A 13,286-nucleotide genomic window follows, 5' to 3' on the forward strand; every position below is an offset into this window, starting at 1 on the left:
GAATATGAATAAAGGCCGTCTCCTATCCCAGACGACACACCATGGTCATAATCCTGGCCTGAAAACCAGCGGGTGCCTGGTATCTCTTTAGCCCAGAGACATATATTATGAGGAGATACGTATCTGAGCAGATACCGTATACATCTCCTCATGTTAATCTTATTTCTGTGATTATGCTGCATTCATGCCATTATCCACTACAAAGGCTAGACCGTGCAGATCTCAGATCGCATGTACTGTATGAATTTCACTTACACTACTGACAAAGATACAAACAGATACACTTGATTGCCTATCAGCTGGCTAACGTGTGTGAGCTGTGTCTGCTTCTGATGGTTCCCCTAGTGAAGGAATTACAGTGAATCAAATCCCAGAGTTCCATAGTCCAGAGTTACTGTGTGATCACAGGGTTCCATATTCCAGAGTTACTGTGTGATCACAGGGTTCCATATTCTAGAGTTACTGTGTGATCACAGGGTTCCATATTCCAGAGTTACTGTGTGATCACAGGGTTCCATATTCCAGAGTTACTGTGTGATCACAGGGTTCCATATTCCAGAGTTACTGTGTGATCACAGGGTTCCATATTCTAGAGTTACTGTGTGATCACAGGGTTCCATATTCCAGAGTTACTGTGTGATCACAGGGTTCCATATTCTAGAGTTACTGTGTGATCACAGGGTTCCATATTCCAGAGTTACTGTGGGTGCGTTAAGTAGCTGAGCGCTCAGTGAGCGATCAGTGATCAGAATTCACTTAACGGGTTGCTCAGTTACGCTCAGACTGATCTGCTCAGAGCACAAGTGAGCAGTTTTGAACTATGATCTGTTTGAGCCAAACGCCACGTCATAATCATCATCACCTGAGCAAAAAAAAAACAAGGGGCGCATTTTGGCTTGGGAATCGTTGGGACACTGCTTGCTAATCACACATGATTGACAACAGGTGAAAAGTTCTCGTCTCCTAGCAACTCGGCGCTCGGTTAGAGCCGACCATTAAGTGGTTTTAAAAACCGCTCAGCGCTCAGAGTGAGCATTCACTCACTGAGCGCTCAGCTACTTAACGCACCCTGTGTGATCACAGGGTTCCATATTCCAGAGTTACTGTGTGATCACAGGGTTCCATATTCCAGAGTTACTGTGTGATCACAGGGTTCCATATTCCAGAGTTACTGTGTGATCACAGGGTTCCATATTCCAGAGTTACTGTGTGATCACAGGGTTCCATATCACAGTGTTCCATGCTGTGGGCCTCCACTGGGTTTCTCCTCATGGCTCTGTGTGAAACAGATGGTGTGGATTTCCCCTGATGACTCCTGTATGTGTGTATATGTGTGTGTGTGTGTGTACTGTATGTGTGTGTATGTGTGTGTGTTTGTGTGTGCACTGTATGTGTGTGTGTATGTGCGTTTGTGCGTGCGTGCATGCGTTTCCCCGACCTTAATCTGTGAGGGTAATTGTGCATTATCCAACCAGGGATGTGTTTAGCTCTAAGCAGCAGTGTGGTGTTGTTGTTTTATGTAATAAGCGTCAAGTATGCATGACTACACGTGCTCCGTTAGCTCCCTGGCTAACTCCACTCAACTACACGCGCTCCGTTAGCTCCCTGGCTAACTCCACTCAACTACATGTGCTCTGTTAGCTCCCTGGCTAACTCCACTCAACTACACGCGCTCCGTTAGCTCCCTGGCTAACTCCACTCAACTACCCGCACTCCGTTAGCTCCCTGGCTAACTCCACTCAACTACTGTACAAGCGCTCCGTTAGCTCCCTCACTAACTCCACTCAACTACTGTACAAGCGCTCCGTTAGCTCCCTCGCTAACTCCGCTCAGACCGCCGGCACCCGGCAGCTATGGGCCATCCGCTAATGACAATTGCATTTAGCTGACATCAGCACCTAAACCCCTGCTGTGCATGAGAGCCACATGCTACATGCTACATGCTAGCTACAGTAGCAAGGGAAGGTTCAAAGGGCTTCCGCCATTGTTTGTATTTGCAAGGCGATTACTAAGGTTCCGTATAACATTCGCTTTGCTAATTCCGGTGGGGTTGTTCAGCTCTGTTACACAGGTTTAAAAGCTGCTTTCTTATGGAAAAAGACCACCGGCTCTTGATGACTTTAAAGCATATTCGCTAAATCGAGGACTAATGATAACAGAGACAGATAAATGCCCCAGTGGGAGGAAGAGTGAGGAGAGGAGACTCAATCGATTCACTTCCCGGGAAAGATGTTCGCCTCCGAAAGCCGCGACTACTTTGCCATCGCCACAGATTTCATATTAAGTCTCCTTTTCACTCAAAAACACGCACGTACGCATGCACACACACACACACACACACGCACGCACGCACACACACACACACACACACACACACAAACTCACACACACACACCATCTGGGGGAGAACAGGTGATTGATTTGCCTGCCTGGGAGATGACGACTGATGAAGGCCTCTCATAGCGAGATAGCGATGGCGTCAGAGCAGCTCCTAGACGCCCTCACCCTCATCCTCCAGCCATTTCCCTCCTGATTGCTTCTAAATTGCCTTCTCCCAAAGTTTCCTGCTGATTCCTCATCATGCGCTGCGTGGTTCTCCTCCCAGGGAAGCGTGTGTTGGGAGGGGGGGCGTCCTGGATGTCCACGGGACCGAGGTTAAAGGCAAATCAAAGGCTCTCAGAAGAGGTGTGTGCGTGTGTATACATGTATATGATGTGTGAGCGTGTGTGTGCTAGTGTGTAGTATATATATATAGGTGTGTGTTTGTATGTGTGCATGAGTGTGTGTGTGGTGTGTGCTTGTGTGTGTGTATGTATTTGTGTATGTCTACACATGGGGAGTTCATACCATCGTAAAATCTGTCTGACGTCTTGTCATTAAAATATATTATGATCCCTCTGAGTCAGGAGAGACAAATGGTCTCTCTCTCTCTCTCTCTCTCTCTCTCCCTCTCTCATACTTATTCTTTCTTTCATATACTCTCCACCCTCATCTCTTCAGGGGTCTCTACATCTTCCTCTCTGTGTCTCTCTCTCCCTCGTTCGTTCTCTAACTGAGTGTGCAGAGTTAGCAGAAATGTAATGCAGAATTATTCAAGAGAGGGAAGCATTTTTCTGTCGTCTCCCCGAGCTCGCCATGGAAAACACAGTTAACGCACTTTGATTTGTTTGTCGCTCATTTATCATGTGACCTTTCCTGCTATCATTAATAGTTCTCTGGGGCAGAGAGAGAGGGGGGGGGTGAGAGAGGGGGGAGGGAGGGAGGGAGGGAGGGAGGGAGGGAGCGACAGAGAGAGAGAGAGAGAGAGAGAGGGAGGGAGGAAGGAAGGGAAAGAGAGGGAAAGAGAGAATCAGACAGACAGACTGAAACACACACAGTAAGAAAGAAAGCAATGAGGACGTGACGAGAGCAAAAGCAAGAATAGGAGACAGAGAGAGAGAGAAAGAGAGAAAGAGAGAGAGCGAGAGAGAGAGAGAGAGAGCAAGGGAAGAGGGGGAGATGGGGGAAGAGGGTAGATTGCTTTTTAGAAGTACTGGCATCTGGTCAGCGCTAACAATTTATGCCCTCATACAATGCTGGCCAGCGTGAGTAGTAATGGCTACAGAAAGAGAGGAGAGAGAGAGAGAGAGAGAGAGAGAGAGAATGGAGTGGGATGAGTATGAGAGAGAGGGGGGTGGAGAGAGAGAGAGAGAGGGAAGAGAGAAGAGAGTGGGATGAGTATGAGAGAGAGGGGGATGGAGAGAGAGAGAGAGGGAAGAGAGAGAAGAGAGTGGGATGAGTATGAGAGAGAGGGGGATGGAGAGAGAGAGAAGAGAGAGAAGGGAGTGGGATGAGTATGAGAGAGAGGGGGATGGAGAGAGAGAGAGAGAGATAGTGTGGGGGCTTGTTATTAAAATGTTAAAGAAGTGCCAGAGAGCTGACATCCCAGAGCGTGGCGCTCGGCGCAGGCAGACGGAGGGGACAGGCAAATGAGCTTCTGTTTGAATTACTGTGTTAATACAACGCAGCACAGCCATCACAACCTGCTCTAAAGACACATACGGAGATACCTGTTTCTAGATGAAATACTCGACATTATTGATTAATACATACATATACAGATATGGATACGGCGTATTTGTCTGGTCTTGACAGGACACACTGCAAAGAATGAAAGGCAGCCTAAATCAAATTCAAAGACATACAGAATTCTATTGATTCTTCTGTTAAAAAACAATATGGATTTTGAGAGCAATGTTGTGATTCTTTCCTTTAGTTTTTGACTTTAGGAATAATTTCACTTCATCGATACCTCTTCTGCACAGATGAATGAATTTTCTGCAACGATAACTTTGTTGACAGTGACAGGATTTAACCTCTGTCCTAAATGTTTGTTTCTTGTTTTTAATCTCTCTACAACACAAAGAACTAGTGGGACGGTGTTTACAAAGAGAGGGATATCATCATCTGGAGAGAACAATAACATTAATATCTCTGAAACCAGCAACAGATGCAGATGCGTTGTTATTAACAGTATAACAACGCTCCTATCTTTGAAAACAATAAGAGATGGTGGCAGCGTGTGGTTGTGAGCGAGGAGAGGGAGAGGGCCTCGCAGCTACGGCGTCAACACAACATCGTGGGCAGTGGGACTGGACCGGGCGCGGCCGGATCTGTGCTCAGGACAGCCAGGGGATATAAGCAGGAAAATGAAGGTGACATTTGAGAAAGAGGGTGGGGGGGGGGGGCACAGCAGGATTTAATAGGTCCCTGAGACACGGAGGGTGTGAGATGAGATGATGAAACCACAGGGGGAGGGAGAGGGGGAGACTAGGTGTCAAAATGTGGATGTTTGGAGATTGTGTCTCCAACCTTACAGAAAGATTAAAATGTGACTCGTGACATTCATATTTCCCCATCCTGAGGCCTGGGAAGACGGGAGTCTGGCCAAAGGAAGCATACGATGTGTTATGTGCTCTCTTTGTGAATGGAATTAAGGAAATCCTGTAAATAGAAATTGTTTCTTTTCTTCATTAGTTTCATTTGAATAGAATGCAAATTGTAATATAATATGATTAATATTGCAAATATGAATACAATTTAATTCTAATATAATATATATTGGATTATATTGGATTATATATTGGAATATTGGATTCCATTAATGGCAGTGGAATAATTAAATAAATACAAGAGAGGATGGACAAAAGAAAATACATTATTATGTAATTACTACTGTGGTTTGATCAAGGTCTTAATTATGAGTGTAAAACTAATATGAAATAGATATTTCACGTGTTGATTGTTTCATAATGTATAATTGGTAACTTATATACCTTTAAGTTGCCTCAGAAGCAGACAGACAGACAGACAGACTGACACACACACACACACACACACAGAGACACACACACACGCACCAACAAACATGCATTTCAACAAAGGAATCCAGGGGACCTCAAACAATCAGACTCCCCCAGTGTCAGCGCTGTCCTTCCGACGATCAGAGATGCAGGTTGTCATGGTTACAGGGTCAGAAACCCCCCACCCCCACCCCCCAGGCATGTCCGGGCCGGGCTGATGTCACCAGTGAAACTATGAATTTCAGATGCAGGTCAGGAGATGCATATCGGAGCAGAGAGCCAACAACGCTGTGTCCTTGAAATTCAAAACATTTCTGTCTGAAACACATTTGTCATCCGGACGGATGATACAGGCTCATCCTCCCCTTCAGCTGCAATTAGACTTTCTCACAAACATTTCAGAGAAATCAAGCTGGAGAGAGAGGGAGAGAAAGAGAGAGAGAGAGAGAGAGAGAGAGAGAGAGAGAGAGAGATTAAAAATCAAGCTGGAGAGAGAGAGAGAGAGAGGGAGAGAGAGAGAGATAGAGGGAGAGAGGGAGAGAGAGAGAGAGAGAGAGAAAGAGAGAGAAATTAAAAATCAAGCTGGAGAGAGAGAGAGAGAGAGAGGGAGAGAGAGAGAGAGGGAGACAGAGAGAGAAAGAGAGAGAGAGAGAGAAATGAAAAATCAAGCTGGAGAGAGATGGAGAAAACGGGAAAAAAGAGTATTCAATGAAAATGACTTGCTATCTGGCAGATATAGTGTAGGTAAAACTCCATGTTATATCCCTGGTATTATGAGGGAATTCCACTAAGCACTTTACGGATTAGAAATGCTTGGTTATCATAAGTGGCTTCATTGCAATGCAATTCTAAGCCATCAACATAATTGCTATGTAAAAATATATATATTTCAGCTTGTTTCTTCAATAGCTAAATGGAAAGGCATTAAGTGGGCTGGTTGGGACTACTAGAGAACATATAGTACTGTATGTCCCTTAAGGGCTTCCATTAGTCCTTCGTTTTTTAACAGCCTTGCATAAAGGAGTTTTTTTCTTCACAGAAATATTTAAATATTCAAAATGTCTTATTTTTTGCAGGTTTGTTTATTGATATTTTGATTTTTTGATAGGATGTGAAATCTTGTGACAAGCTGCTCACATGCATTTGTGTGAGACAGACTGTAGATTAATCTCGTTTTTGTTTTCTTGTGAAATGTCAGAATTTGTGCTTAATATAACATTATTATAATTCCTTGACCAATGGAATATTTGTATTGATACTCCTCCCAGCATTGGATGCCATTTGAGTATTTATTATTATATGTATTATATCATCTCTTATTCAAAGATTTATTCTCACCCATGTTTTTTTATTTCCACACATTTGTCAACGCACTGAAATAATTGTATAATAATTGTTCATATATGATTGTATATGATTGATGAATATGTACAAGAAAGATCATTCTAATGAAATTATATTTCAACATACTCATTAAACTATTATGAATTATGCATTACAAACAATTGCAGAAAACCTTTTTTAAGCAGATTTAAGACATCCCCCTTGCAGGTCTCTGCTGTAAAGTATAAATCAGTCATGTTAGCTCGCACACCAACCCTCATATAATTGCCTTTTGATAATTCTGATTGATTATTGATCGCTGCCCGGTTTTGACCCTCTAATAAATCTCACACACGATGGTGCTTCATGGCGCCCGGCGCGTCAGTGAAACTTGGGCCTCCGTATCTAAGAGCTCATGGGCATCGCAGCTTGTTCTCCCTCCCAAACACATTTTTTATGACACAGGTGCTCCCATCGTTCCTCTCAGGTTTTACCCTTTTCCGACCTTTGCCGGGGCCTGGCGTGTCTGGGTTATATATCTCCTGTCCGGAGAGCTGCCTGGGGCATTAGCCAGGCCCCTAGCGCGCTGCGGGATGCTGGGAGGCTGGGGGCTGGATGGAGGCTGGGGGGCTGGATGGAGGCTGGGGGCTGGAGGCTGGGGGGCTGGATGGAGGCTGGATGGAGGCTGGATGGAGGCTTGGGGGTGGAGGCTGGATGGAGGCTGGAGGCTGGGGGCTGGAGGATGGAGGCTGGGTGCTGGATGGAGGCTGGGGGCTAGATGGAGGCTGGGTGATGGAGGCTGGGGGGCTGTACGCTGCTCTTCATTCACTCTGCTGCCCCCCGGTGTCCTCAGGCCCGGCTCTGAAGCCTCTTTATTGGACACGCTCCCCACAAAGGCTGCCTTGTCTTTCATTTCCTTCATGTGGTTGTGTACAGAGCCGCCGATGCCAACATTACCATAAACCAGCTCCAGGGGATGGGAACACAATCGACTAACTGTTCCTCCCGATCCAACGCGCTTAAGCTGATTGGACGCAAAGTTTAAGTCTGGTTAATTAGCTGGTTAGTTGGCTGGTTAGTTAGCTGGTTAGTTGGCTGGTAAGTTAGATTGTTAGTAAGATGGTTAGTTAGCTGGTTAGTTAGATGGTTAGTTAGATGGTTAGTTAGCTGGTTGGTTGGCTGGTTAGTTAACTGATTAGTCAGCTGGTTAGTTAACTGATTAGTCAGCTGGTTAGTTGTCTGGTTAATAAGCTGGTTAGTTGGCTGGTTAGTTAGCTGGTTGGTTAGTAAGCAGGTTATTTGTGTGGTTAGTTAGCCGGTTAGTTGTCTGGTTGGTTAGCTGGTTGGTTAGCTGGTTAGTTAGCTGGTTGGTTAGTTAGCAGGTTATTTGTGTGGTTAGTTAGCCGGTTAGTTGTCTGGTTGGTTAGCTGGTTGGTTAGCTGGTTAGTTAGCTGGTTAGTTGTCTGGTTAGTTAGCTGGTTAGTTGTCTGGTTAGTTAGCTGGTTAGTTGTCTGGTTAGTTAGCTGGTTATTTGTGTGGTTAGTTAGCCGGTTAGTTGTCTGGTTGGTTAGCTGGTTTGTTAGCTGGTTAGTTAGCTGGTTAGTTGTCTGGTTAGTTAGATGGTTAGTTGTCTGGTTAGTTAGCTGGTTATTTGTGTGGTTAGTTAGCCGGTTAGTTGTCTGGTTAGTTAGCTGGTTCGTTAGCTGGTTAGTTGTCTGGTTAGTTAGCTGGTTCGTTAGCTGGTTAGTTGTCTGGTTAGTTAGCTGGTTAGTTGTCTGGTTAGTTGTCTGGTTAGCTAGCTGGTTATTTAGCTGGTTAGTTAGCTGTAACGACCAGGGCTGGGACTGGGTTGCTGATCAGGGTGAGAGCTGGGAGGAGAGAGAGGGCAGAGTGGAGAAACAGAGAGAGAGAGAGAGAGTAAAGGACACAGGGGATATGACCCTCTTGATCTTGGTGACATGAATCTTTCCTTGGTTTTGCCCTCAGCATTTTTTCTCTCTCTCTCTGTCCCTGTCTGTCTGTCTGTCTTTCTCTCTCTCTCTCTCTCTCTCTCTCTCTCTCTCTCTCTCTCTCTCTCTCTCTCTCTCTCCTTGCCTCTCACCTTCCTTTTCAGGCTCAAGAAAAGTAGGATTACCGGGAGAGAAAAGCCTGTGTGTGTTTGTGGGGGTGAGCTAAGCTTTTTTGGGCCACGGGTGTCCAGCCTAAATAGACCCACCAGCAACAAGGGTCTCTTAATTGTCTGACCGGGGAGGGACAAACCGCCGCTCATTCCAGATGGAGATTGCTTCAGCGGGCAGGAGAATATTCGCAGAATGGCGGAATGCAAATTCAAAATGGAGGCTGACCCCTCTTTGTGTGGTCAGACTTAGGGGGGGTCATTAGTATTTAGTCGGGCCTTTTTGCTGAGACTTAGTTAGATCTGGGAGTCAAGCTTTTGCAGAGGTAGTGGGCAGAAAGAGTCAGGGTCTGACCGGCATCAAAGCCCCAGATCAGCCCTTCATGTCCCCCTCTCGTGTGGAGTGAGGACCCTGCAGACGTGCATGGAGGAGACAGAGCTTCATCCTGGTACTTTAAATCTGAAATGGCTCTAATCTGTAATCTGTTCAGTTACAACACATTCACATCGTGGGGATATTCATGATGGGTTTTTGCATTTGGTTTTGTTGCAGACAAATTGTTAGGAATCATTTTTCCTTGACATTTTATTGCTATTTTTTTTATATAACTTGATATTACTATTACTCTTTTCATTCAAGCATTTATCTTGAAAATGGCAAATAACACATTTCATGGAGACAGACATGTGCATATCGGTCGCAGTATATACGTGTGTACTGTATGCATATTTACAAATATACATCAGTATATTTCTTGTTTAAATTTGACGTTATGTAAATGTAAAGATATTCCCATGGATTTATATTTGCAGCACAATTCTGTTAGAATTATGTTTACATTGTTTAAATTGTTCCATTATTTGTAAACTATGTTTAAATTCAGCCACTCTGGTGGGAAAAAAACATGTTCTGAGAAATGACTGTTTTTCCTTATTTCTTTGACTATCTAATATTTTGTATTTTCTATATTTTGTATAACAATTTATTGGTGTTGGCGATCAGCTGCTATTTAATAATAATGTATGAGAATCAAGTAGTTACAACATAATGACAGAGTGGCAATGTGGACACATATTTCTACATTATAAACAAATTGTAATCATTATTTTGATCCTTGTCCTTCCTGTTTGGCCACAATTTAATACTGAATTTCCGGCGGGCAGCTGGGGTGTGTCACTGCAAGGACCCGGCGGCTTAGACTCGGGTCCCCGCAGGTCCCCTTGTGCTACAGAAACCCTAAATGACAGAAAGCGAACGCGAGATGGCGTCCAGAGAAGGGAGGGAGGAGAGGAGAGGTAGAAGAGAGGGGGAGGAGGGAAGGATGAAGGGGAGGGGGGACTCATTTGAGGCAGTTAATGTGCAGATGTATGTAGAGGGACAGTGGTCAACATTCATACGACCCCCATCAGCCCCTCTCTAGCCCCCCCCCCCTCTCTCTCTCTCGCTCTCTCTAACCCTCCCCCCTCTCACTGTCTCTCTCTCTCTACCCCCCTCTCTCTTTACCCCCTCTCTCTCTCTCTACCCCCCCTCTCTCTCTCACTCCCTCTCTCTAACCCCCCCTCTCTCTCTACCCCCTCTCTCTCTTTCTCTTTACCCCCCCTCTCTCTCTCTCTAACCCTCCTCTCTCTCTCTCTCTCTCTGCTCCTCTTACTCTCCTTGTCTCTCTCCCATCTCTACCCTCAATTCTGTCGCTCGCCCCTCCCTCTATCTCTGTTGCTAACCATCAGTCTTCCTCTCTCCCCTGCTCCCTAACTCTTTTTCTCCATACTGATCTATCCCTCCCTCCCTCCTCCCTCTCTCCTTCCTCCCTCTCTCCTTCCTCCCTCTCTCCTCCCTCCCTCCTCACTCTCTTGCTCGTATGTGGGACTGAGATTGTTGTGGACTGAAAAGATCTGGCCAATAGGAGGCATAGGCTGACCACAGAAACCAGAGCAGAGAGAGAGAGAGAGAAAGAGAGAGAGAGAGAGTATAACAGAGAGAGAGTACAAAAGATAATTTGACTACGAATGAATACGTTGAATACGTTGAATACCTTTGAATACGTAGCCTACTGTACATGCATAAACATATAACAAAGAGGTCATTTAAAGAGGTGTTTGTCTGTTTTTCCTGAATAGAATCTCTGCTCTCAGAGGCACCAGATTTGCACATTGACTTCAAATGAGTCAGAATGCTAACCTGCCTAGCAACCCGGGTCCGGAGGCAGACTGCTGGCTCTGGTTGGTTTGTTTTTTCTGTTCCGTTCCTGTCTTTGTTTCAGAGACAGGCTAACTGACATATAGCTCTGGTGATGCAGTGATGTCAGTCATATAGATCTATTTACAATAAGTGTTATGTGCATTTTCTTTCATTACACAAATAGCACTACGCATTAGTTAATCTCCAGATTGATTCACTTTTCAAATGAGAAAATGATCTTGTTTCTCTCTCTCTCTCTCTCTCTCTCTCTCTCTCTCCCTCTCTCTCTCTCTCCTGGTAATCCCTCTCAATCAATCCTGAGGTGCTTGCCTCTTAGGACTTTGAACACAGCCGCTCTCCTCAGCCCTCATAATGATATCAACCTCCTTCCATCCAACCAGGGACCTCAACCTCCTTCCATCCAACCAGGGACCTCAACCTCCCTCCATCCAACCAGGGACCTCAATCTCCTTCCATCCAACCAGGGACCTCAACCTCCCTCCATCCAACCAGGGACCTCAATCTCCTTCCATCCAACCAGGGACCTCAACCTCCCTCCATCCAACCAGGGACCTCAACCTCCTTCACTTCAACCAGGGACCTCAACCTCCTTCCATTCAACCAGGGACATACACCTCCCTCCATCCAACCAGGGACCTCAACCTCCTTCCATTCAACCAGGGACCTCAACCTCCTTCCATTCAACCAGGGACCTCAACCTCCTTCCATCCAACCAGGGACCTCAACCTCCTTCCATCCAACCAGGGACCTCAACCTCCCTCCATTCAACCAGGGACCTCAACCTCCGTCCATCCCACCAGGGACCTCAACCTCCGTCCATCCAACCAGGGACCTCAACCTCCTTCCATTCAACCAGGGACCTCAACCTCCCTTCATCCAACCAGGGACCTCAACCTCCTTCCATCCAACCAGGGACCTCAACCTCCTTCCATTCAACCAGGGACCTCAACCTCCCTCCATTCAATCAGGGACCTCAACCTCCCTCCATTCAACCAGGGACCTCAACCTCCTTCCATCCAACCAGAGACCTCAACCTCCCCTCAGACTCCCAACAACATCACCACTCCTTTTTACATGTTGATGGTGCAATATTGCCTCATGCATGTTGATAATAGGAATAGTTAAATATTAAATATTTCAAATATGCCTCTACAAGTCAAACATGAATGTTAAATACAAGACAAATATATTGTGTTCATAAAATATGTTATGCTATAGTTATGTCTATAAACTATAACTAGATATAGCTTCTCAAATATGTCAAATGTTTGCATTCAGGCAAGTATATATTGGGATCGTAGGATGGCAAGAGGCTGGGTTAGGAAATGCAAGTGCTCATGGGATTGTGTTCACGAGATGGAAAGCACCGGATGGCCTAGAGCTGTAAGTACGCGAGTGAGCAGGATACTGGTGCACACAGAAGACACATAAATAGGTGTGTGTGTGTGTGTGTGTGTAGACAGAAACAAAGGGGGTGTGTGAGGTAAGAGTGTACTCCTGTGCAGCGGTATGCACAGCTCTGTCTGAGCACCGTAAGCTGCTTGCTTTCCAGGTGAGCCCACCAGTGTGATCTCTGCCTGCCTACAGCCCGGGGCTAGGAGCAGGATACCACGCAGGTGTGTGTGTGTGTGTTTATGTGTGTGTGTGTATGAGTGTGTGTATTTATGTGTGTGTGTGTGTGTGTGTGTGTGTGTGTGTGTATGAGTGTGTGTGTGTTTATGTGTGTGTGTGTGTGTGTGTATGAGTGTTTGTGTGTGTGTGTGTGTGCATGGTTTGCTTCGGGTGTTCTGATGTTCTCTCCTCCCCTCCCATCTCCTCTCCAACCCTCTCCTCTCATATCCTTTCCTCTTCTCCTCTCATCTCCTCTCCTCTCCACCCCTCTCCTCTCATATCCTCTCCTCTTCTCCTCTCCTCTCCACTCCTCTCCTCTCCTCTCCACCCCTCTCCTCTCCCCTCCTCTCCCCTCCTCTCCACCCCTCTCCTCTCCTCTCCACCCCTCTCCTCTTCCCTCCTCTCCCCTCTTCTCCACCCATCTCCCCCCCTCTCCACCCCTCTCCCCTCCTCTCCCCTGTCTCCTCTCCTCTCCTCCCTTCTCCTCATTGTTCTGTTGCTCCTGTGTGAGTTGTTAATCCTAAGTGCCCTCGGTTGTCCTGTGTTTCCCTAAGCAGATGTCCAGCTATTGTTTACCCTTGGCAAGGCACCCCTCAGATGAATGGGTAATGTTTGTCATTGTGTGTGTGTGTGTGTGTGTGTGTGTGTGTGTGTGTGTGTGTGTGTGTGTGTGTGTGTGTGTGTGTGTAGTAAG

Source organism: Borostomias antarcticus (genome assembly GCF_949987555.1).
Source record: "Borostomias antarcticus genome assembly, chromosome: 2".
Classification (NCBI taxonomy): Eukaryota; Metazoa; Chordata; class Actinopteri; order Stomiiformes; family Stomiidae; genus Borostomias; species Borostomias antarcticus.